Source organism: Pongo abelii, chromosome 17 (genome assembly GCF_028885655.2).
Source record: "Pongo abelii isolate AG06213 chromosome 17, NHGRI_mPonAbe1-v2.0_pri, whole genome shotgun sequence".
NCBI classification, from domain to species: Eukaryota; Metazoa; Chordata; class Mammalia; order Primates; family Hominidae; genus Pongo; species Pongo abelii.
In genome coordinates this window covers 52805893-52832030 of record NC_072002.2, presented here as the reverse complement: position 1 = coordinate 52832030, position 26138 = coordinate 52805893, and the positions used below count along the sequence as shown (strand labels likewise).

General features: G+C 37.3%; 1 long non-coding RNA gene across 2 annotated transcripts in view; it reads left to right on the top strand.

Moving 5' to 3' along the window:
- Window positions 1–26138, top strand: part of LOC129051550 (uncharacterized) — a 128369-nt gene that overhangs the window by 90282 nt on the left and 11949 nt on the right. Inside the window, exons 2-4 of one of the 2 annotated variants that reach the window (XR_010137578.1) lie at window positions 20700–20890; window positions 23761–23946; window positions 24413–24720. This is a non-coding gene — a long non-coding RNA (uncharacterized LOC129051550). Of the gene's footprint in view, window positions 1–20699; window positions 20891–23760; window positions 23947–24412; window positions 24721–26138 lie in introns of those variants that run through there. The other variant, XR_008515911.2, reaches the window with a different exon arrangement.

The following is a 26138-nucleotide window of genomic DNA, read 5'->3' as shown; positions in this document are numbered from 1 at the left end:
AGACAAACTAGGTTCGTTGTAACTCTTCTGTTTTAGGAGCTGTGCGTTTTGCAAGCTACTAAACTCTGTACTTCACTTTCCTCATCTATAAAATGCTGATAATATTTTTTCATTGCCATTGGACTATGAAGAAAATTTAAAATAATGCCTGCCAAACTCTGGAGTAGAATGCTCGGGACTTGGTTGCTCTGGATATTGATGTATATAGGCATGGGTTTTGTTGTGCTTCACTATCTTTCCAAAAGGAAGATAAAAATCAAACATATTTCATAGAGTTTAGGGGAAGACTAAATTGGAGCTTCGATCAATACCCGACACATCAAAAAATCTCTATAATGTCAGCTAGTATCATCATTATTGATACCATTATGGAGATCATCATCTTTGTAAGAGGTGGCAGAGTACAGAAGTTCAGATTAAGATTATGAGTTTTAAGTCAGACACAGCTGGGTTTATAACTGGTCAGTAGTCTTGTACCTCTGCTTTCACATCTCTGGGAGGGAATTACATATATACCTCCCAAGGCAACAGAACAAGGGAATAAAAGTGTGTCTTTCTTGATTCACACATTCCTGGTTGAAACTCTGTAATGTTTATAGTTGTATGCCTTTAGAAAAGTTGTTAAATTCCTTTATGCCTCAATTTTTTATCTGTAAAATGGGGAATTATGTTAATGTATGTCATGGGGTTACTATGAGAATTAAATTATGCATTAGAATGCTTGTAGCTGATTCAGGTTTCAGGAATCTGACTCTGATGGTCCTAAATTATGAATAACATGGTTTGGTTCTGACAGTCAAATATGTGGTGCACTCCTGCTTTAATGAGGGCTCAGTTCCTTTTCTCCTTGTTATTTTACATCTCCAATGTGTGTGGGGTTTGATCCCCTACTGGCTTCCGTTCTCATCTCAAGACATTATTAGCATCACCTGGGAAGTCTGTGTTCTCATTAATGTCCTCTAGGAAAGAGAGGCAAGTTTCCCTTGCTCTCCCCTAATAGCAAAATATTTTGTGGCTGGAAGCTTCCAAATGAGCTCTCCTTCTTCTTCTTGGTCCAAATTAGCCTAGGCCTTTTGCATCCACAAATTGTCAGCTAGAGTGTAAAGGGAGTATTATCATTGATTTAGGCTAATCATCTAGGACAGGAATGTACATGCCCACTACAAATGAAGACCTACTTAAGACTGGGCCTGGAGGGTCTAAAGGTGTGATGAGTGCTAGACATTATTACGTTTTATAAATATATTTATTGTGAATATTATATTGACAATATATTAAAAGCATATGTCATATGGCTTGGTACATAGTAAGTGCTTAAAACATGAAAGCTCCTGCAATGTAGTTATTTCCCATCTCTAATTAATATACCCATTCACTCTACCAAGGGCAGCATTCTCACTTCCCATCTGCACAGCTTCTCCTTGAACCTGGTGCACCTGCTGTCTGGAGTTCCACCCTTCCTAAGCTTGTCCCATCACACAGTATTTATCAACCATATGCCAAAACATTTATTTGTATAATGATTTTTTTCTGACCTCCCTAAATGGAAAAGATCTCTTTTTTTCCCTCTGAACTCCATTAGTGCCTCTCCCTCGTGTACACACTTTTCAAATAGTATTACAAAAATAATTATCTAAATTCATGGTCTCAGTTTCTCAAGAAATAGTAACGTGCCTGCGAGCAGACAGAGTTTTTGTACATCTTTATAAGTATCTGGGCAGCTAATGAGCGAGAGTTACTTGATTGCTATAGATGGCCAAGTGGACTCTGGAAAGGGAAGCATTTTACCTTTCACTATGTATTAAAAGATAAAAGGGAAACAACACAATAACAAATGCACAACAGGAAGCATTTTCACTGAGTGGATTCTGGGCATCGCCAGGTCTTATCATTTTTGCCCCTAAGAAAGTATCTAAACAGAGAAAAACTTAAGTTTAGGGAGTACATAGGAAGACATTGGAAATGAACGATCATGTTCCTCAAATTCTCCATCCACATATCTGCAATATACAGAAAAGTAGTGATCTCTCTGTAACAAGCAAGCAATAATGTTGGGTGGCAGGGAGGGTAGGTATGGAGAGTTATGTAATCTGTACTTGAATAGTCCATCCTTTCTGCAGCCTTTTAAGAGGACCAAGGTCATACATTCCAGTGGCTCTGAAGAGATTCCAGCACCTAATAAGAAAAATATTATGCATTTCAGCAGTTGTGCCCTGGGCCTGCCAAAGTGAGATCACAAAAACATTTGGGGGACTATATAAAATGGACCTTGCTTATATACTTTTATATTTTATAATATTTGTTCATTGGTCTTCATAATTTAACTTATAGTATAAATAAACATGTAACAGATAACATCAGTTGGTGTTCTTACAGTTTCTTTTGTGAGAAGCCAGAAAGGCTAGGTTTATATGTACACATTAAAAACATTCACAAGAAATTAACACATTATAAAGACATCAGTGAGCTTCTGTGAAATACCATCTAACTTTCCTTGTCCTCTTTATAACACAACTAAACAAAGCTAGTAGTTCACTCTGGGTCAGTGGCAAGGATGGTGCTGGTGGAACAGGGGCAGGAGGAAGGGCGGTGGTAGTCCATCCCGTTATTGTTTTTTTTCTCCAACAAAATAAGCAAGAATAAACCTGCTTCTTCTCTATACAGTGATGTCATTGTTACTTCCCCAGGGAGACACCATGGTTCAACTTAGACAAATTCTTAACCTTCTACTTAGACAACTATCTATGTATTTGTTTCTCTTTCTTTATTCAAACAGCCTGATTATATACAATTAAAGTGAATATTGAGACAGTCGAAGCCATGCACCCTTCCCCTACCCTTGCAGTAACCTCACATTGCCAGTGTTCCTCACCTTGTCCAACAACATTACATCATCACTACAACACAAAAGTCACTTTTGAAAACTTGAGCTTGTTACAAAATAAACTGCAAAAATGTAGTTATCCAAACAGGGGTAGTGTCACTTTCTTGTGTTACCTAGAAGGAAAATATTGATAGTGTGTCTTAGACTGTTATGATATATAGACCCAGCAATCCATTCTGTATACACCTTTTCAGTTAAGATTTATTTATAACAGATGTATTTGTCTCATCTAAATTCTCATTAGTGGGCTCCAGAAAATGACTGCCATTGTGAAGGGTACATAGTATCATAATGAACTGATACTATGGTATCATAATGAACTGATCCTACTGGTGCAGCTACCAGCATCTGTGAAGAGAAAGGCTGCGAGTGTAACTACAATTTCTCCAAGAGAAAAATATAAAGATGTATTTAATAATCATGTTGAAGACTTTGGAAGAAAATACTAATGACAGGAACATGGAAAACTAACAATGAAAAAGAAAAATGAGGAGTGAATGGCACCATAACAAACAATAGTATGTCACCTGCGTCCGTGTGAAGAGACCACCAAACAGGCTTTATGTGAGCAATAAAGTTTTTAAATTACCTGGGTGCAGGCTGGCTGAGTCCGAAAAGAGAGTCAGCGGAGGGAGATAGGGGTGGGGCCGTTTTATAGGATTTGGGTAGGTAGTGGAAAATTACAGTCACAGGGCAGGCAGGGGTTAGGGTCACAAGGCACTCAGTGGAGGAGCTCCTGAGCCACAAGAAGGAATTTCACAAGGTAATGTCATCAGTTAAGGTAGAACCGGCCATTTTCACTTTTTTTGTGATTCTTCAGTTACTTCAGGCCATCTGGATGTATATGTGCAGGCTTGGGCTCAGAGGACTGACACAGTACAAAAACAAAACAGAATACTGATATGCAACTTGGTGCAACCCTATTTAATAATAATTGATTAAAGGACAAAAATAAAGTCAACTAAAATTTTTGATATATATCTTTTGAGAAGGATAGGAAAAGGTGAATAGGGACATTGAGTAAGAAGGTGAAATACTTATCTTCCATGGAGAAAAATACTATATAAAATTGGTAAATCAAAAAGTTTTAAAGTGAGTGTTAACAAAATATGGAAGAAATTACCAGAATAAACTGTTAGGAGTTGAAACTAGTTGCCTCTAGCAAAGTAGGGAGTTGAAGAGGCAAGAGAGAATAAATGTTAGTTTTAGATACATTTTATAGCGCAACCAGAAGGAGTTTTTAAAAACTAGCTTCATGCTTTATTAGAAAAAAAGTTTTCAAAACAGAACTTGGCCTGGGATTGATTCCTGAAGCACTCCAATATTTACAGGTCAGGCAATACAGGAAGAACCAGTGAATGAGAGCAGCAGTGGTTGCCAGTGAGGTAGGAAAATGTCCAGGAGACTATGATGTTACTAAGGTCAAGAGAAAGAAAATATTTCAAGAAGGAAGGCGTGCTTAACCATGTAAAAGTACACTAATGTTTTGAATAAGGACAGAAATGTGGTTATTGAATTTGGCAAAATAGAGTATGTTGTTGACATTGACTAGTTGACAGAATAAAGTAAAAGATGAGTTCAATTGGAATAGATTAAAGACAGATTGAGAAATGAGGAATCTGGTACAATGAATACAGACAAAGCTGAATAGTTGTACTTGAAGGGGAGCAGAAAAGTGAGGCAATATGTAGATTTAGGCCATGGACTCGAGGGATCACCTCTCAGTGTGGGTTCAATTGCACCTAGGTGGGAGCTTTGGCCTTTGGTAGCTGAAGAAGTTCTTCTCTGTCATTTTTCTAATTTCTTTATGAAATAAGAGGCAAAATTATAAGATAAAGATAGATGATGAATTGGAGGCATAAGGATGAGAAAATGAAATGTTATGTCCCTAAGTGGTAGAATTAGGAAGAATAGAAAAAAATTCATGAGAGTAATTTGGGCTCAGTATTAGAACAAACCTTATAGTCAAAAGGGTCCAAGAAAGATGATCTTCTTTAGGGCCTGTGTGATCTTGGACAAGTCAGTGAAGTTCTCAAGTCTCTTCTCAGTTATCTCACCTTGTACATGGCATATGAATATGGTGGTTGTACAGCTTAAACATGGTTGTATCCAAGCACATAGCATAGTGTGGGTTCACATCGAGTTCCCTCAACATCTGTCTCTCCCTCTGTGGGAATGGTGGGTACTGTCTGAGCAGAGGCTGGGCTGCCTACCCTCAGGTGCTGATAAAAGATCTCCAAAGAGGGAGTAGGTAGCTCAAATGAGTGGTCATCAATTCTGACACCCTGCAGTTTTGAGGCTTCAGCTCATCATTTCTACAAGAAAATGACCCCAGCTAGTGTTTGAAAGTAGATAACTAGAATTGCTTTTTACAGAGAAAGGGCAACCTGCTGCTTGTACATGTTACAGAAATTTGTGGATAAAATAAAGGTTTGAGTCAGACATGACAGACTAACACTGAATAATTTTATATAGACATTCAGAGGATGTCATTTAAATAACAAGTTATATGAACAAAAATTGCTTTCTCAAGAGTTAAATTTTGCAAAAAGACAAAGTCGTCAATTAAAAAAATAGTAACCTGTTGCTAATATATTTCTCAACTCAACTATAATTTTCTAAACCAAATTATATGTGTAGACATAGCCTGTGTCTTTAAGTGCAGGAAGAACTATTACAAAAAGAGCATTAACTGGACTTTTCCATCTCCACAAACAAAAACAAACAAAAAAACAGTACAAATGGGCCACCAATTAGAAGCTATTTGAGATAAATACAAAATGTCCTGGAGGGTGGTTTCTTACTTGTCCTGGTGTGATGTAGAAAGGGACATGCGCTCTGGCGGGCTTCCTGCCTGCAAGTGCATGGCTGAATGGTGAGTTCTCCAGTTCCTGTCCTATGCCTGGGATGGTGGAGCCCACGACATCTCCCCACACCTGTCAGGGAGCCCACTTCAGAGAAAAGTTTAAAAGAGAAAGGACTTGCCAATTTGTTAGGGAAATTTAGGTGATAGCTCACTCATGCTGGTTTCTTACAGCCAACATATCAAGCTACTTGACAGGAATGTGGATTCTTTGCATTGTTATGTTTTTGTTATGTAGATAGTACTTTTATTTGGAAGAACGTGTATAATATGCACAGAGTCAAAATGTTTCCAGAGCTTTTTTTTTTTTTTTGGTCCCTTCTATTCTCTTCCAATTTTCCAGTTTTTTGTTTTTTTTTTAATCACAAGAGTACTAAATGTTTGTTATATACCATTGGTAATTCTTATCCCTTTTTATCCATAATCAGAAAAAATAAATATGGTAGTATTTTGGTTTGGCTTCTGATTAAAATTCCCTCAACAATTTTATATCTGAGCTCAGGCGATCCAAACCCTTGCTAATTTTACTTAGAAAACAAATAAATTTGACAATATCTCGGAAATGATTACTAGCCTAATGAGATTTAAATATTCCAGTGCTGGTAGGCACACTACCAAAACCAACCACACATTCCATTGGAGACCAATCTAATTTTTAGAAAGCATTCTCTGAAATTAAGTTCAGCTCTTTCTCCCTACTAATTTCATCCTTTGTTTCATTAATTTAAAAACCTTTGGTTATTTTAAAACATCAATATTAGTTTTAACTAGTTTAATTGAAGATCTTTACATGCAAAAATTACTTGGATTCCAACATTTTTCATAAGGGGTTCTCACTGATTTGAAATATATTCACAAAAAAATAGTACACTCAGATACTTCTTTTGCCTTTAACATCAGTTATTTGTCAGCAAGGCCAGTTGAGAATGTGCCAGGTTGATCTGCTTTTAGGAAAATTATACTTTTAGCCAATGTGCTATTAAGCAGAAGAGAAGTATCCTCTGTACTGTCTGTCAGTCTGGGCTATTTGCAGGATCCCTTCATAGAGATATCAGTGTGTGTAGTTCTACAATTTCACTTAAATGCTTCCTACTGTGACTATATTCTTATGCTTTTCTTTCATATTACCTACCTTAGTTGGTTATTATGTTGGTGTACCCAAATGAATTATGCCTCACACGCTTTTGGTCCCCCCTACTTGAATCTGGGCTGAGTTTTTAACTTGATTTAACCAAAGGAGTGTGGTAGAAGTTGTATTTGCCAGTTTTAGGCTGAAGCCTAAGAAAGAATAGGAGCTTTCTCTTTAATGCTCTTGATAACCCACTGCCATGCTGTGAGATGCCAAAACTCCATGGAAAGTTTACATGGAGAAGAAGCACGGTTTTCTGTTTGACCAGACCACCAGCACCATTTGCTGATAGCTGACAGCAAGATCCAGTCATTCATCATGCATAATCTAGTCAACTGTCTTGGAAGACCAAGTACAGTTGAGCCCCTGATGACTGCAAATCCAGTGATACTGTGGGAAGCAGAGGAGCTGTTTAGGTGAGTCCAGGCAACCAACAACATAATAAGAAATAAAGAAATGGTGGTTGTTTTAGGCTGCTAAATTTTAGTTCCTTATACAGCAATAAGTAACCTACAAGATACCTATCAAAGGACATATATCAAGCGACATCTATACTAAAGCTATTGGGCTAGGTTCTGGAACCTAACCTACTTCAGTATATGTAAAATAAAGATTCCTCTCAAACAAAAATTTAATCAAAACTTCCAACAACTATGAGACTGCATGTAGAACAACCACATGCAAGACTGGAAAATTGAATGGTACTGCTGCATTCATGTTCTACATCCACCATACATATTTGTAGTCATTGTCATCACACAATTCATCTGACTGTGTCTTTGTGACATACTTGATCTCCTTTTCCTGTTTCTACCCATTGGCTATTCTTTCCCATCTCCTCACAGCACTCTAGCCTAGGACACAAGTCTCAATCTGCAGCTGGTCATTTTCTACAAAATAATGTGGCTCTCGCTCAGGACTAACCTCGGTAAGAGTATCATGGTCTTAGATATTAGCTATTATGAGTTGGCAGTCACTATTATGTGACTTTTTCGTAGCTCTGCGATAGGATGCTAGCCCTTAGCATACTGGAGCACTACCAGAGATAGCGTGTGTCACTGGAGGGCTCTGAGAAGTGCCCACCATCTGAATTGGTTAAAAGAAATAATTAGAGGTGCTTAAACAGTGCTCAGTAAGGCTACTGCGAGACCAATGAGAAAAAAAAAGGATTGAAAAAAAAAAAGATTAAACTAAATGAATATATAGAAGTAAAGAAAAGAGAAAGGAAGGAATAGGAGATTAAGGAAAAGAGAAATGTATATTCTCACTTTCTATTGATTTTTGATATGCTTCTCAGTGACTTCCCAGCCCAAATTTTCCTCCTTGAATTTTACTGTTATTATTTCTATTTTTTAATATAAATTTTTCCAAATTACTTGTTGCAGTAGGATGGCATTAAATAACATTAAACAAGCACAATGCTACATATGTATCTTACATGTACACTAAAGAGCCTAAAATTTTATTGAGGAGGCAATACCTACATATGAAATATTGTGAAAAATAAGAACATTTCCACTGAATCAGTGATATCATTCAGGGTGTCAATAGGAATAAGCCAATAAGATGTTAACAAACAGCCTGAAAGACTTGGCCTCAATAACTTGATAAAACTGGAAGCAAAGAGCCAGGGCTGTGAGCTGAGCCTGTGATTCCATCGCTGATTGCTCTGGGCCTTCGGGTGGGTCATTTAACCTTGCCTGTCTTCAGATTTTCTATCACCAAAAAGGAAATTAGAGCTAGAATTCATTCTCCTGGGTGGTGGCCTAAGAGCCAGAGAGCATCTTATCATCCTATTTATAATTGTAGAATTTTAGAGTTGGATGGATCTTTAGCCACCACCAAATTAATCCCCTCATTTTCCAGATGTTGGCACTGGGACTCGGCAAGGTGAAGAAACTTGCTCAAGGTCAAGCTAGTGGGCACCTGACTTCTAGCTGGAGAATCTATCATGACATCACACAGACCTGAGTCCCTAAAGTATTCTTTTCTTTTTTCCTCTTTATGCCCATCAACACATCTGTGGTCAGTTAAAACACATATTTAAGAACACAGGATCACCTTGAGACACATGCCAATTACGTCCAAATGATCAATTTAAAAATACTATTGCCTTTAATGTCAGATTTGATATTTGCCTGAAGATAGAAGGTCAGTGTTCTAGCTGCATTCCTATTAGCCTGACTTGGGGAGGAACAGGAAAGGCTTTTGCTTAGCAAATCATATTTGAGGTTGGGAACATAAGTATACCTTGGCTTCAGATAAATTATCCTAGGATTATTCTATTACCTCTAGAGAATGTTTCTCTTAAGATGGCAGAAGAGGTTATGATAGTTCAAGCTTAAAATTGAACAAAATGTCCATGTGCCATTTTTATAAGCCCATGAAATCCACACGAATCATAGTATGAAAAATTAGAAGAAATTTTCATTGAATCCCTTTTGATCACATCCTGAATTCCATTCAGCCCCACTTGATTTTTTTTCTGAGGATTTGAATTTGAGAAGGTGCATATGGATGTGCTTCTACAGTTCAGATTCTTTTTTTTTACATTTTGGAGAGACAGAAAAATTATTTGGCCTGAAGTCCCACGGATGCCTCCCTTTTACTTCCTGTAGAAGAAAGACATCGCCAACTCCATTTCAGCACTGCTTTAAGGCAGATGGAAATCAGAGCTCTGGCTTTGTGTATGGTGGCTCGCAAAGGCGTTTTCTGTAATGTATGGAATGAACTGTTTCAAGTTTTTTTTTTCCTTGCTGCTATAATTTTTATATCTCATTTTACCTCTGTAATTAAGACAGGTCTGGTAGGTATTTAAATTAGCCCAGCTTTCATCTCTATCACACATTCATTTCAAAACTTTTATGAATATTTAATAGAGGTTTTATAATTCATGGTGATGTGATGAACAGCCTTTTGGCCGTTAAGTCAATTGACAGAAAAAAAAAATCTCTCTCTTCAGGCAGAAATAATGATTCTATTTCTGTTCCTAGATTGGTGATTACACAGTCACCTGTTTTCACATTAAACTTTGATGATAAATTACTCAGCAACCATGATAATATCAGAAGTTTTACTGGCCAGAACAAATTGCCAGTAATTGCTTGCAAGATAAAGAGAAAGCACTGCCTCTCTTTCCCCAGTCCTTCCCCCAGGGGGTTGTGGCTGAGACCCCGAAATCCAACTGGCTCCTGTTTCTTTCATTTATTCTTCTCTTTATGTTGTATTATATTTTATTTTTGTTTCCTTTTAAACCTCGATCTGTCCTCCTAGTAAGAATATATTAATATTCCATTAACATGGCTGCAGATTTGGCATGCACACACAGAACATAGGCTGTATAAAAACAGTTAACTTTGCGATGAATTGCAGTTCAATGAGGTTCATTTTCTCCCCGTCTCCCCATAGTACATGCATGCACATTTTAAAAAATATTTGGGGAAATGTCTCCAGATAAAAGCATGCGCCAAAGATGCTGTTTTCAAAGCAACCTAGGGGTTTTATTTGATTTAAATATATCAAAGGTTTGGGAAAAGAGAGTCTGATGATAATCCCTAAGTATGTATCTGAGAATTATAAAATCTAACTTTGGCAACAGATCCAGGTAGCTGGGGAATCGTGCCTTCAGCATTCATCTCAGCACCAAACTGGAATCATACATGGTAAGATGTGAAAGAGTCTCACTTCACCCTCCATCCATTCCAGGTCTCCAAGGAGCCCAGAAGGCCCTCCTTATAGTATACTGGGGAGTTGGATCACCTGGCCAGCCTTTATGTCCTCTGTAATGGGGTCACAGACATTGCTGTCTCCCTGGGGATGTAATTCTGCTGCCTAATAGCTTCCACTCCAACAAACTTTTTTCCCTGATAGGCAGACAACTCCTCTCTGCTCATTTCTTCTCTGTAATGCCCCTTTTACTTCCCCGCAAATTCCTCTTTGGGGGTCTACTGCTATGTCCTGAGGCATAGGCAGTGATACCATATCTCCTTAACAGCAGCTTCATGAAGCTCCACACACTACATTCTTTTAATCTCACCTCGTATGTTAAGGCCTCCATCTCCTCAATCATTTTTGTGACTCTTCTCTGTACTTTGTCCAATTTGGACAAATATATTACTTGTATGAATGATGAATTTTACTCTATAAACTGCAGTGCGTCAATGACTACTTGATAGTAAATACTCGAACGTTCACTGTATCCGTACTATGGACACACACGTGCACACTGGACCTTAATGTTTCTCATACCCAAGGTTATACATTCTAATGGCATTCAAGTATGCCTGGTTTTACCCAAGGAGAAATTCAGAGAAACCTCGATTACACATTCCTCCCCTAACTCCTTACAAGCTTTATTTTTCTCAGTGAGATTTTGAAAATCTGTCCTTGGTTGAGGGAAAGTTAGCAAACCACATAACAGAACTATATTCTGTTATTACCCAATGCAAATTTGCTTCCATAAAAAGGTATTAAACATAAGCATGCTCAGACTGAGTAGTACTCAGAGTCCTTTCCAAGAAATAAAGCAGGGGGCTTTGTGAATATTCCCCTATCTCTGAACAGAGGTCTCATTGCTAAACTGCTCCAAGAAAGGTAGGAAGAGTCAAACATTATCTAAATTTCAGATGGGCTCATTTTGGAAATCATACCCTTTAGCTCTCCTGAGAAGGAAGAGTAAAATTCACTATCAACATTTCCACACATTTGATTCCCTCTTCCTTCAAAGGAAACCTCAGAGATGAACCACCAAAGTGGCATCATGCAAACAGGAACCCGTTAAATATCAACTGTCTCTGTTGTATGGCTTTTGATGTGTGAACAATGTGTCATTGTGATACTGGAAGAAGCCCAGCTCCCTCCTTCTTTATTGTGGGCTGCAGGGCCTAATAGGCATAAAATAACTGCCAACTGGGCCCACGTGCATTATAGTGCTTTTAGATGCTGAATAATTTAAATGATTATATTGCAATGAGGTGGGGTAGACTTAGAAAAGCAAATGTTTACAGGATGGTGATTGCAAAAAGCTGGCCACTCTGGGTTCCCAAAGCACATGCTTGTGCATGCAGCATACACATACACTGAGCCCCACAGACCAAGAACTAATGGGTGAGAAGGACTTTTTGTTGTTTTTCACCTTTGAAACATGTGCACTTTGCATTTGATAATTCAGGCATTTTATTAACTTGTAAATCCTTTCTATCTGTGAATCCTGGACCAAAAATATCCCCACATGTATATAACTGAAATGAAAGCCTCATGATGGCTTTCTTCTTTCCATTTCATTTTATAGTTATAATGCATGGAACAGAAGTTAGTGTTGATGTTATTTTATCATAAGCCATCTCAAGGAGTCTTCTGGCCTAAAAAGAAAGTCCTTATCTGTTACTTAGCATTATGATAACTGGTGGTTCTTATTTCTGAGTGAGTGCAATTACTAGACCCCCAATTTTGATTTTGTGCTAGCGTTTCTGGGATGATATTTGTAGAGCCATGTTAATATTATATATACTTGTGTGTGAAAAGGTAGACAGATTCATTGATGGGATACATCACAGTTCATCACTCCATCATGTGCAATCTAGACTGAAGATTGGTCTGTGCACGTGCTGCTCTGGCTAGAGCCATGCTGGTAGACCAGATGAAATTGAAGGTCATAGATTTGGAAAGACACTGATGTGAATAGGAAATACATATGCGGGATACTTCAAAAATAAAGGTATCTGTATCTGAATCAGTGTGTTTCCTTTGGGCAAGCCAGGAGCTGATCACAGCTGTATAAATTACAGATAACTAGAAAGGCTATAACGTATTGTAGTCATTATAAATTTCAGCACCCCATGATAGCTTGTTTTGTTTTGTTTTTAACATCCCACCCTCCTGGAGTCTTGTTTCATGCTTCAGAGACTGAGACTCTGGACATGAGCTAAATGAAAACAAAGACAAAGCTTAGAAGTTTTGACTTAGAAAGAAGCAGAACAGAAAGGATACTTAATAATCCTCTACAATCTGGGCATTATGGCAGGCTGGGAGCCCGCATATGCTCATTTGATCCTTACAGGAAACCTGTGAAACAGGAACTACACTCCTTACACTGAGGAGTGTTACTGAAGAAAGAGGAAGAAACGGAGGCCCAGGGTAGATCACCAAAGGTACCTCTGCAATCAGTGGGCCAAAATCTGGGTTCTGAGTCCAGGCTTTGTCACATAGCTCAGACATTATGTTCTCATTGTCTACCATGAGGGATGTGGCCTCAGAGTTTGCACTGGATTCTAAATTCTGACTCTGTGGGTCACCAACATTAACAGCTGGAGGGAAGAACTGAGTCATTATTTAGATGTATAGTTGCCTTAGATAGAGGCAGAATAGACTGTGCCGTTTTGGACGGATTTAAAGGTCTCTACTATTCCCCCACTGCCTGTTAGCTGGTGCCTGCTTTCTTTATAGGGAACAACATCTTCCATTTTACAAACATGAAACAGGTTTAAAATAAAATCCCCCAGGCAGTTGTACTACATAATCTGAAATACATACCTAAGTTAGACAAGCTCCCCTTCTGGGAGTAAGTTTCATGAGAGAATAGGAAAATATAGGAAAACATGGACTGGCTGAAGGTCACCCTTGAAAGAAAAGGCTGGAAGCATAAGAATTAAAAAAAAAAACCACACAGGTTAACAATTTGCCTAGGTCAGGTATGTTCTGATTATTTGATCAAGTAAATATGGGTATCTAAGAGCTATGTGATATAGGCAGTTCAGGTTCTTCCTTTTTCCCCAGGTTTTCATCTAGAACATGGTGTCAAGGATTTCTGTGTACCAAGGATATGCAGTGACTTCACTAGAGATGCTCACATTGACTTGAGTAATATGTTGCATGAAATAAAATTCATACCTATTTCTCTGAGAAAAAAATAAAAATTAAAACTTCAGAAAAAAATAGTAAAGATAAGTTGCTTTCCCCTCTCCCAAGTATATAGCAGTGACTAGCTGAGGTATATTTAGAAAACATATGCAAGTAAAAATGAAATATGCTAGCATGTTCTTCAGAGTTATGAAAAACAAAGAAAATAACCATATTCTCAACACAATACTATATAAAATTGTACTGATAAAGCTCCCTACAAAGAGAGTAACTACATTTAGCAGAACAGGAAGAAATCTGAGCAGATATAGTAAAAGCAAAAGGGTTCACATAAGCTGGAGGGACTATGGTCAGATATAAGAAATAATTTACTGTTAGTAAATGGAAAAACAACTAATTTTTGTAAGGATCATTTTGTATACTGTAACTTTACTAAATCCATTTGTTAGTTGTAATAATTTTTTGGTGGAGTCTTTAGGAATTTAATATATAAAATGTCATCTGGAAAAAGAGACATTTTAACTTCTTCCTTTCTAATTTTTGGAGGCTCTTTATTTCTTTTTCTTACCTAATTGCTTAGGCTAAAACTTTCAGTACTGTGTTAAACAGAAATGGCAAGAGTAGACATCCATGTCTTATTTCTGATCTTAGAAGAAACATTTCAGCTTTTCATCGGCCTTTGTACACTAACAATGAACTATTGGAATAAAAATCAAAATTTCATTTATAATAGCATCAATAATAATAAAATATTTAGGAATAGATTTAGCCAAGGAGGTGAAGGATCTGTAAAGCACAAGACACTGATGAAATAAACTGTAGAAGATACAAATAAATTGAAAGATGTGTCATGTTCATGGATTGAAATAACTAATACTTTCAAAATGCCCACGCTATCCAAAATGATCTACAGATTTGCGGCAATTGCTATCAAAATTCCAATGACATTTTTAACTAAAATAGAAAAAAAAATATAAGATTCACATAGAAAACAAATATCCAAAGCAATTTGAGAAGAGTAAAGCTGGAGGCATCACACACCATGATTTCAAACTATAATATGAAGCTATAATAAAGCAGTATGGTACTAGCATAAAAATGGAAACATAAACCAACGGAACAGAATAGAGAGCCTAGCAATAAACCCATGCATGTATGGTCAACTAATCTTTAACAAGGGTACCAAGAATATATGAGGGAGAAAGGAAAGTGTCTTTAATAAATGTTGTTGGAAAAACTGGATATCCAGACACTTGCAAAAAGAAACTGGGCTCTTACCCTGTACCATATACAAAAATTAACTTATATGAATTAAAAGCTATGTAAGATCTAAAACTCCTGGAAGAAAACAGGGAAAAAGGTTTTTTACACTGGTGTTGGCAATTACTTTTTGGATGTGACACCAAAAGCATAAAACCAACAAGAACAATTACCTGAAACCAAAAAGCTTCTGCATAGCATAGGAAATAATCAGAAGAGTAAAAAGGCAACCTAAAGAATTTGAGAAAATATTTGCAAATCATAAATCTGGTACGAGGTTAATATCCAAAATACAAAAGGAACTCACACTACTTAGCAAAAAACAACCTGATTTAAAAATGGGGCAAAAGACCCAAATAAACATTTTTTCATAAAAGACATATAACTGGCAACAGGTATACGAAAAGTTGTTCAACATCACTAATCATCAGAGAAATGCAAATCAACACCACAATGAACCACCATCTACACCTCTTAGTAAAAGGTAAAAGACTTATGCGATCTGAAGAGAAACCAGAGTATATTAATACATGTTAGGATAGCTATTATCAAAAGACAAGATGCCTGTTAAGTTGGCAAAAGTGTGGAGAAAAGAGAACCCTCGTCTATTGTTGGAGGAAATAGAAATTGGTACAGCTATTATTAAAAACAGCGTGGGGGTCCTCAAAAAAAAAAATCTACCACCATACAATCTAGCAATCCCACTCCTGGGTATATATCCAAAGGAAATGAAACCAGTATCTTGAAGAGATATCTATGTCCCCATGTTCACTGTAGTATTACTCACAATAGCCAAGATATGGAAACAATCTACATGTTCATTGACAGATGAATAAAGAAAATGTGACATATATAAGTATATACGTGTGTGTATAAAACAATGAAATATTATAGAAGAAGGAAATCTTGCCATTTGTGACAATATGGATATACTAGGGGGGACGGTATACTAAATTAAATAAGCCAGCCACAGAAAAACAAACACTGTATGATCATATGTGTAGTCTGAAAAATGTCAAACTGATAGCAGAGAATAGAACGGAGGTTATCAGGGGCTGGCGGTGGGAGATATAGGGAGATGTTGGTCAAAGGGTTAAACCTTCAGGTTATGTTATGAATAAGTTCTGGGGTTCTAATGTACAGCATGGTGACTATAGTTGATAGAAATGTATTATATACATGAAATTTTCTACATAAGGTGATTTTAAATTCCCTCAACACACACACACACACACACACACACACACGGCAACTCTGAAGTAAAAGGTATGCTAATTAACTTGATTATGGTAATCATTACACAATGTATACTTATATAAAATTATATTGTACACCTTGAATATACACAATCTTTGTTAAATATTTAAAAATAAAAAATACACCATATGTATAAAAAATTAAAACTCACTTGCAGTTTCACCTACTGTTAACCACAGTTAACATTTTGATACTTTTTTCATCTTTTTATTTGTCTCTTCATATCTATCTTTAGAAAAAAGTATATAGTATTCTCTATTGACACATGATTACAGATGTAGCTAAATACAGGGTATTCTTTATGCCTGTTGCCAGAAGCTAAAAATACAAAACGGTATTGCTTTTTAAAATTAACATCCTATCATGAACATTTCGAGTTAGTAAAATATTTTTCTTGTTGACATTAAAAAAAAAAGAACTTATTGACTAATAGGGATCAAATATTGACCTATGGAGGTGAGTAATCTATTTCCCAGAGATATTCTGAAGCATATACATGTCTTCTCATTTTCCTAATTACACCAACAGAATCATTCTTTTTCTCAGAGGCATATAAGAGAAAAAATTGCCTTTAAATACATTAACCATTTTGTTTTAACTGTTTAACATATAATTAGTATTATGTTTCTCATTTTGTACTATTCATTTTACAGCAATATTTACTAGTATTTTTAGATCATCTCTCAGTGCCATGTATTTTCTATACATTAGTGGTCATAATATGGAAAATAACTATTGCCAGCCACATGGCTAATAAGTGACATTGCACAATATTTAGCAAATTACAAAGTTCAGCTACTTCTACAACATTAAATTGCTTAAAAATACTAAGGTGTACATTTCCAACTTGTATTTTTTTGAACAGAATATAAAGTACTAGAGGGTAGGTGGTACATCTTTCTCATACCTGACCTCCTTTCCTGTCTCATCATTCAACCAACCACTTTGAATCTTCTTCCTCCTTAATATACTGTATATACTGAGGTATACTAAGTTCAACACCTTCTTCCTACCTTCATGTTCTCTACCTCCATACAGGCCACATTGCTACTGTCTTTGATTTGACACACTAAGAAAAGTGAACTATTTTAGTCTTTCTTCCTTTGATGTTGCTCTCCTTTAATAAATTTCTCATTGATGCCAGACAGCATTCTAAAATGCAAATCAGATCAGGTCACACTCTTCCCTAGCACTCTCTAGTAGTTTAAATTGTCCCCAGAATGCTATCTGACCACAGCACACCTCTCTGGTCCTCCTCGTGCTATCTCCTCTGCCCAGCATGGCATAGCACATCATCTTCCTCAGGCCAGCTCCCACTCATGCTATGTAGGATCTAACTCAGATAACCCCCTTGAGAGGTCCTTCCTTTGTTTCCAAGGCCGCCTCCTATGAGAGCGTGCTTTTCTTTTCTTTTAGAACACTTAAAACATTGTGCCATAGGTTAACTATTTACTCATATTTTGCCAGTCAAGGCTATGAGCTTTTCAAAAACAATGACTTGGGGTTACTCATAAATACATCTTCACCAGTTTAAATTCTCAATAAATACATGATGAAGAATGAATCCATGATAAGGCTCTGGGCTCCATATTGGAGCTTAATAAATACTTACTAGCTAAATTCATCTATTTATTAAACTTTGTAGGACCTAATCTACATTAATCAGTCTTAGACAAAAGCATTTCTTGCTCTCAAGGTACTAAACTTCATGTCAAACATCAAAGCAGGAGCACTAATTCAATAACCGGAGAAGAGAATGAGGACTCTTATTTTCTGAACAAGAGACAGGGATGTTCAGTGTCCACCAGTTAATTCTCCTCTGTTGTTTTTCTCAAGGGTGTACACATAAAGCTGCTTTTCTTGTGACAATACAGATTTTTGGCTAGGCACCATTAACAAATGTGTTAAGTCCCTGTGACAACTGATTAATTTTAGTTTAAGGTTATGAATACAAAACAATGAGTGTTGGTATGTAACGTGCATTTTAATGATGTCACAGCAAAAGTAAAGGATGAGAAAGATAATTTAATTTGCTTTCTCTGAAAGGTCAGTTCTCCTGAGATAAAAATTGTCCCTTAGGGCACCAATGCCTTTCTCGGCACAGGTTCCCTTCTGCTGCCTTTCTCTGGCTCTCTGTTCCTTAGGGATGAGAGCATTTATATTTAAAGACAATCCGACTATGTTGTTTGGAATGAAAGTGGGTTGATAGAGGAGAGCAGAGGACACCCGGTGCTTTTAAAATGGAAAAAAAAAACATTATATGTTTTTGCCCTTGATTTCATCATTATTTCAGCACACTTTAAGTTACTTTTAAAGTATACATTTAAGAAAAGAAAAGAAATAGAAATGGATATGGCCATTTAAATACTACATCTGCTAGTCTTTGTGTATACAAAGATTTCATGTGGAGGTGGAAATTTCTGTGAGAAAAATTGTATATCATTTGGGCAAAGCTTGTCCCAAGTATTTATAAGTGAGTTTTTATCTTTGGTCAGGATTGAATCTTTCGTAACAGCAGGGCCCAGCACAGGGGTCTTGACAAACTTGGAGCTCCACATGAATCTGTGGAATCAATGGATTAATATCTGACTCTAGACATGTTGGCAAACAAATCTGTGTGCACAGTCTTTATGACCCACCCAGTGGGACTCAGTAGGCTTCACAAACAAGAAAACACATATTCAGAACATAGTTTTTATAGGTTGAACAGAAATTTCTTTAAAAACAAATATTCAGCGTTAGGCTTCACAGAATTATACAAAAGGGAAATTTATGTGAGATATAATCAAAGTATCAAAAATACTTGAATGCAAATTATAATTATATAAATATAGAAGTAATATACATAATCCCTGATATTAAAGACGGCACAATCTGTGTATTAAATAAATAGCGAAAATGAATGCTTAAAAGATAAATGGAAGTCTGAGAAAGGAACAGAGATATGTCACATTTCTGAGAAGTAATTTCTCAGAGGAGGGATTTTAGTTAATGAGGGTTATGAGTATTTGAGTAAACCAGAAGAACTCCGGAAGATGGATGTATGTATATCACATATATATACACACCCACATATATATTCATATTCTAAGAATACGTATGTGTGTGTATATACACACATATCTATTCATCATATTTCATTCTCTGTAAAGGATATCCAGAGAGAAAGCTAGATTTGAAGAAATTGACCAAGAGCTAAGTGAAAATGCAGGTTAAGTCTATGGAGACACTTGTTTTCATACATCTATTGTGCAGAGACACCCACATTCACTGTCCTTCTGCTCTTCCTTGGGCCTCGTGGTATCATTTTATATTCAGACTGCACTAGAAGTGGGAAGGTAACAGCTACTCTAAGGTTCTCCAAACATGGGAGTCCTCTTGTGAGAGGAAAAAACACATCACTGCCCTCAAGTCCCTCAGATTAGGTCAGGTTAAGGGGAGGGCCTTGAGAGGTGATGTGATATGGTAGAAAGGGCATGGAGTTTGCAGCTCAGGGATTGGTTTTCTAACTTTGGTTAACTAACTAGCTGTGTGTAGAAGAATAAGCTACTTAGCCTTTTGGAGCCTGACTTTCTTTTTGTATTTGAAAAGTAGAGATAATAAATTGACAATAAGCACTTATGATAACATGTGAAAAATTCTCCTTCTAGCCAGGAGATGCTGCCCAAATAAAAACCATCTCATCCTCTTTGAAAAATTGCTTAAAAGGTTTGGTCAGTGTATTAGTCTGTTTTCACACTACTGATAAAGACATACCTAAGACTGGGCAATTTACAAAAAAAAGAGGTTTAATGGACTTACAGTTCCACATGGCTGGGGAGGCCTCACAATCATGGCGGAAGGCAAGGAGGAGTGAGTCACATCTTACGTGGATGGCAGCAGGCAAAAGAGAGAACTTGTGCAGGGAAACTCCCCTTTTTATAACCATCAGATCTCATGAGACTTATTCATTATCACGAGAACAGCATAGAAAAGACTTGCCTCTGTGATTCAATTACCTCCCACAACATGTGGGAATTCAAAACGAGATTTTGATGGGGACACAGCCAAACCATATCATTCAGGAAAGGCTTATTGGTAGAGGTGAGATTTAAGCTAGACCTAGGACACTGTGGTTCTAAGTTAAAGCTGGTGAATATTTGAAAGTAATATTATTTCTATCACTGTATCAACAGCTATTTTCAGAGAATCCTAGCTGTTAGGAATACACTGTAAAAGCAGAAAAGCAAAGCTGGTAACTCCTCCCCTGGTAGTTCAACCCTGATCTTGGCAAATAGTAGATCTAATAACATTTGTTAGGAAGATAAACATACATACTTTTAACAATTTAAACTATAATTTATCACAGTAAAATTGGCTGGTTTTGATGCCACAGTTCTATCAAACTTACTTGTAGAAGTAAGGTATATATACTGACACATCTGTCCTTGGTTGGCTTATACCCACAGGGACCACAGTCACATGATTTGTGAGTACACTGGGCAGGAAAGAACAGTCCATGATATTCACACAGAGTGAAATAACTATTACCCCTGCCACATTGGCTCCCACTGAGGAATGACTGCTTCCTTGATTACAAAAATGGACACTGAAGAAGATTCCTAAGTTCCAGCTGCAATGTCCTCAAATAAGCCTGAATGTAAGTGTACAGACAATAAACAAAGAACAAAATATAAGGGAAATCACCTCAAAGATGAAAGCAGAAAGGAAATAAAGGTGAAATATTGATCTTTCTAGACAGAATTATCAGTTTTCTAAAAATTGTTTGCAAAGTACATTTGTTTACTACCATATTGTATTCCGTGTTATGACTAAGCTGCTGCTTCTATATTTCTTAAGTTTGACCTTGTCTTTCACCAAGCTATTACAGTCACAGAAAAAAGTACAAATCTGTTCAAAATGGCATCTGATGGAAAGTAATCTTTTTATAAGCTATTATTACCAATAATCAATCAAAGTCTCAAAAGATTCATTTAAGCTAGTTGTTTTTTCCCATTTTACACAATAATGTCTGTAGAGAATAAAATAAAAATAACTCAAGTTAACAGAACACTCTTTAAAATCCCATGGCTTCTAGAATTTCCAATTCTCAGTAGCCCACAGAGAAAGAGAATATACTCTTAATGTTTCTTTATAGGCTACTTCATAGTTCTGTGTGGAAACGAAGATATTTTACAAATTAGCAGGGTAATTTGAGAGCTGAGGAACAGATGAGATCTGAAAATCAGGGAGGAAATAATGATTTCAAATACAGAGAAAGGAACAGGTAAGGAAATATAACAATAATTAAATAATACAAGTAACATGCAAAATAAATGAAATGCTTGGGGACTAAACTTATTTGCTAAAATACATGATCAAGAAATTCTGAATATGTTGTTCGTACTTCAAGTAACACTAATCAAACACACTCAGGTTTTTTGGAAGCTATCTGGGGAATGCTAGTCTCTGGAGATGCCACTTTGTAGAGAAAAATAAAATCTTACATCATTGTTTCTCAAAGCTACAATTCAGCTTAAAAAACAACATGGCTAAGCCTTCTCCCTGCAAATAAATGACTGGCAATGATCAGAGACATGAAGTTTGGGTAGCACAGACAGAAACTATCAGATAGCATTTAGCCATCTCCTTTCTTACTGAAGAATAGAAGACACTGAGAGTAGGGGGGTGTCACAGAGATGGTAGAAAACTCCAGCCTAAGAAACAATTTCCAATAAAGACTCAATTAAGTATATATACTGAAAGGCAAAAAGTACATTTAGGCTGGGCGTGGTGGCTCACGCCTGTAATCCCAGCACTTTGGAAGGCTGAGGCAGGCAGATCCCGAGGTCAGGAGATACAGACCATCCTGGCTACCACGGTGAAACCCTGCCTCTACTAAAAATACAAAAAATTAGCCAGGCGTATTGGCGGGCACCTGTAGTCCCAGCTACTGGAGAGGCTGAGGTAGGAGAACGGCGTGAACCTGGGAGGCGGAGTTTGCAGTGAGCTGAGATCGAGATCGAGCCACTGCACGCCAGCCTGCGTGACAGAGTGAGACTCGGTCTCAAAAAAAAAAAAAAAAAGTACATTTCATAATGTACTTTTCGGAAGCACCTAATTCATTAAGAATAATTTATGTAATGCCAAAATGCACATCATCAGTCTCCAATTTGACATCATCATAGTAAAAGTGTCATCAGTTCTTGGCAACTTGTTAGTTGCTAAGAGAAATCAGGCAAATCAAGGAAAATGAAGTACTCCCATTTCCTTGAAAGCTTTTCTTTTGGCTGGAAATTTAAAATGGAATTTTAAAACTCTAGAAAGGAGAATTAGGTGTCTTTGTATAGATGTGAGCCACCCCCTCAAAGTCACTCCTTGCCTGTTTGCCACATGCTTGAACTTCTACACATCAGAGTTACTTTTTTCAACCCTATGTCAGAGACAGAAGCACAGAAAGAAAGTACTTCCACGGGAAGATAATAGCGGCTCTCTTCCAAAACACCCTAAAAAAGATTTGTAGATTTGTTTTGCACATTTGTTGCATGTAGAGGAAACCAAACATGGTGACCTATAAGAAGCTGATTTTAACATAACCTGGGTTAAATACAGGCTAAAAAAAATTCTAAAATACAGGCTAAAAAATTCTTTAGAAATTCTTTAAAAAATTTCTTCTAGCATTACTCCCCAAATTAGGGTATCTTATTAAACAACTCTAGAAGTCTATGTGAATGCCTCAGCAGAATTATATAATGCACAATATCTGCAGCTGTATATGGCAGCCTCATTCAGAGCTCCCCGGGCATGACAAATGGTCACCTACACAACTTTGTAGTTTTAAAGGAGAAAACTTTAACCATGGAGATGGTTAGATAAGTAGGTTTGGTAAATAACCAGTGAATATGGACCATATCGACAAGCTCTTTCCAAAGTTTCAGGATTTTAATCACATTGTTAATAGCTACTGAAGTTTCAAAATCAGCCTTTCAAGAACAGAGTTGGCATGATGTCTATGAAGACAGGGTACTTATTATCACTGACACCCCTCCCCAACAATGTTCTTGATTAATTTCTTCCCTTGAACACTTATTAGCAAAGCAATGGATAAAATGCTTTAATCACAGATGTCTTATTTGTATATAATATTTGCCATGCTTCAAATCAATTTCAACATCTATTTCATTTGATCTTCCCATAAAGATGAGTGTTGCTTACAGGACAGATGATGGGACTGAGAATCCAGAGGATTAGGAGCCTTGGCTCTGTTCCGTAGCGAATAATCCCAGAGCTACAGTGATGCCCCACATTGTCTCTGTCCTAATCTGATTTTCCTCTCATCAACACTATCTCTTAGTCCTGCCAAGCCTTGAACTCCAATCATCATCTAGATAGAAACAGGTGGATATTCATCTGTTGTTTTGTTAATTTCTTCTTTTTTGATTTTTGGTAAAATATTAAACCAAATGCTAAACAAATTTACTTTGCCAGTAAGGAAGGAGGATAAGATCTCCTATTTTGCTCTTATTTTAGGTTTCCTGAAACTTGAACAGTATCTTCATGGTACAATTTGGATATCAACCTCACCCTCATCAGTTCAAACCCAAGAACCCAGATTTATGCTACAGAGCCATGCATGGGCAGCTCTTCCTCCTCACCATGCCTCTGGTGACCATGGCTTTCTGTCCCATGCACAAACTCTCTGCAGCCTTCCAACAGGTATCTCCCTCCAGCCAGTTTATCAGTACCGTGTCCCCCTGCTGCAGCCTGGATAGACTAAGTAGACAGTGTCATTATTAAGCCACTTAGAATCAGATGCCCTGTCACACATGCAGTTTTGGAAGAGTGGTTATAAGAGGGACAGCAGCCTCCCTGCCTGGTGACACTGATGGCTAGCCCTGTGGACAAGCAGCCTGGAATCTCATTAGCCTCTTTGTGGTTGCAATATTGCATGTTAAGTATCTGTCTCCTTTGATTACAGTCCTCATCCTGGGGTGTTTGGGGAGTATGTCTCTAATCTAAGGGCCTTGTCACCACCCTAGTTTTTAATGTGACTGCAGAGGAGACCTTTTCAAACCCCTTTGCCTCCCTGACTAGCTCTATATCACCAATCAATATTTCTTCACTTACATCCAAGTTTTATCATTGTTTGGTAAAATTCTTCGTGTTTGCATTCTCTTAACAGGTCATTCAGAATATTATATTTATCCTGGCTGAGACTAGGTGCCGGTTTACTTTATGATGCTCAACCAGTCCATTTTCTGTGCCAGGGGACTCATTTAATCTAAGCTTCCAGGACATCTCTAACCTTGCTTCCGGTTGACTGGATTCTTTCAGGGTCAGGTTATCCAAATGGTCACTTTGCTACTTAAACCAAGTGTTTTGGGCATATCAACAGTCTATACTTGGGTTAGCTGGTATAATTACACGCTGCCTCTGAACCTACTGGTAGCAGTTAATAATACTTAGGAGAATCTGATAAATGTGTACATCTTCTCAACCTCTACACTCTATCACCAGCATGAACATTAAAGCAAAGGTGTAGAACAGAACCATCCCTACTCTTGTCTATTCAGGCTATTTCTGTAGATCTTCATAGAGTTTATACAATGCTTTTGTGGAGCATTCAAATACACTCTTGATTGTTTGAGCTGATTCTATTCCTCTTTTCTTCAAAATTAGTTCCATTCCATTAATAATACATGAAGCACTTACTGGATTTTGGTCATTGGCTGGAGTTTTAAATGGTCCAGTTCCCACCCTGAAGACACTGGTCTATGAAGAAAAGGCTATGCTTTTCCTTGGCACTCTGAGCAGCCTTGTTTAGATGAAAATCACAGACATCAGTGGTTCATAAAAGACAATTAGCACTATTTCTTAAGGCTGCTTTATGTTCCAGGGATGTGGAGTGGGACTTACAGGCATAGAAAATATGGAATAACAAAAAGGAGCGCCCTTGGTCTGGAAGAGTTTAGGAGGCAATTGAGGTGACATGGCAACACCATAAGTTCACCTTTGGCAGGAGTGACCAGGGCTAAACCAGAAATGGTTTAGAATGCCAGAATCTTGTTGGCATAATTCTGATATGGTAATGCATAATCAATGTGTCAAGTACAGTAGCTCACCTGTAATAATTAATTAAAATATATACATTTTTGGTTGATTCATTCATGAATGATTTAGTTCAAAAACAATGCTAACAGAAAGAATCTATTCTTCAATATCTATTCCACAAATAGACCTTATGGCCTATTTTTAAGCTTCCAATCAAATACATTTCTTTTTAAGACAAAACATTAGACTAATAATGGTAGCATTTTTAAAAATCATTGACTGTTCCTGGCACTATACTAGGTGTTCTCCTTCCATTATTTCTGTGTCACAGTAGTCTTATGAAGCAGCCATTTTCATAGCCCTTTTACCAAGACAGGCTCTGAGGCTCAGAGAAGTTAAGCAGCTTGTGCCTTATGAAACACATGGTAAAAGATGCAGCTGGGATTCAAATCCCAGCATCCATGGTTACATGCCAGGTTCACCCTGCTCTGCACCATGAACCAACCTAGACTTGTCTCTCCCCTTGGCCTTTGCTCAAATACAGAGAAGAATAGATTCTGGGCCCAGGGGAGATTTTTTTTTTAACTTAAAACTTCCCAAAATGTCTTTTAAAGGGACTTCTAGGGTCCTGTGGCTCTGCTCCTCCTTTGCACACCCATGCAGGTGGCTCACACATTGTTACTGTCGGGTTTATGTGCCACTCTCACATTATGCAGGACAGAGCCCATGATAGTAGGACCATGCTTATTGATCTTACTGTGCTCAGCTCCTGGTGTCATATCTGGTGCATTGCACGGGCCCAGTGATTATTGTTGAATTTTATTGAATCACACCAGGCGTGAGCTGGGAGCAAGAAT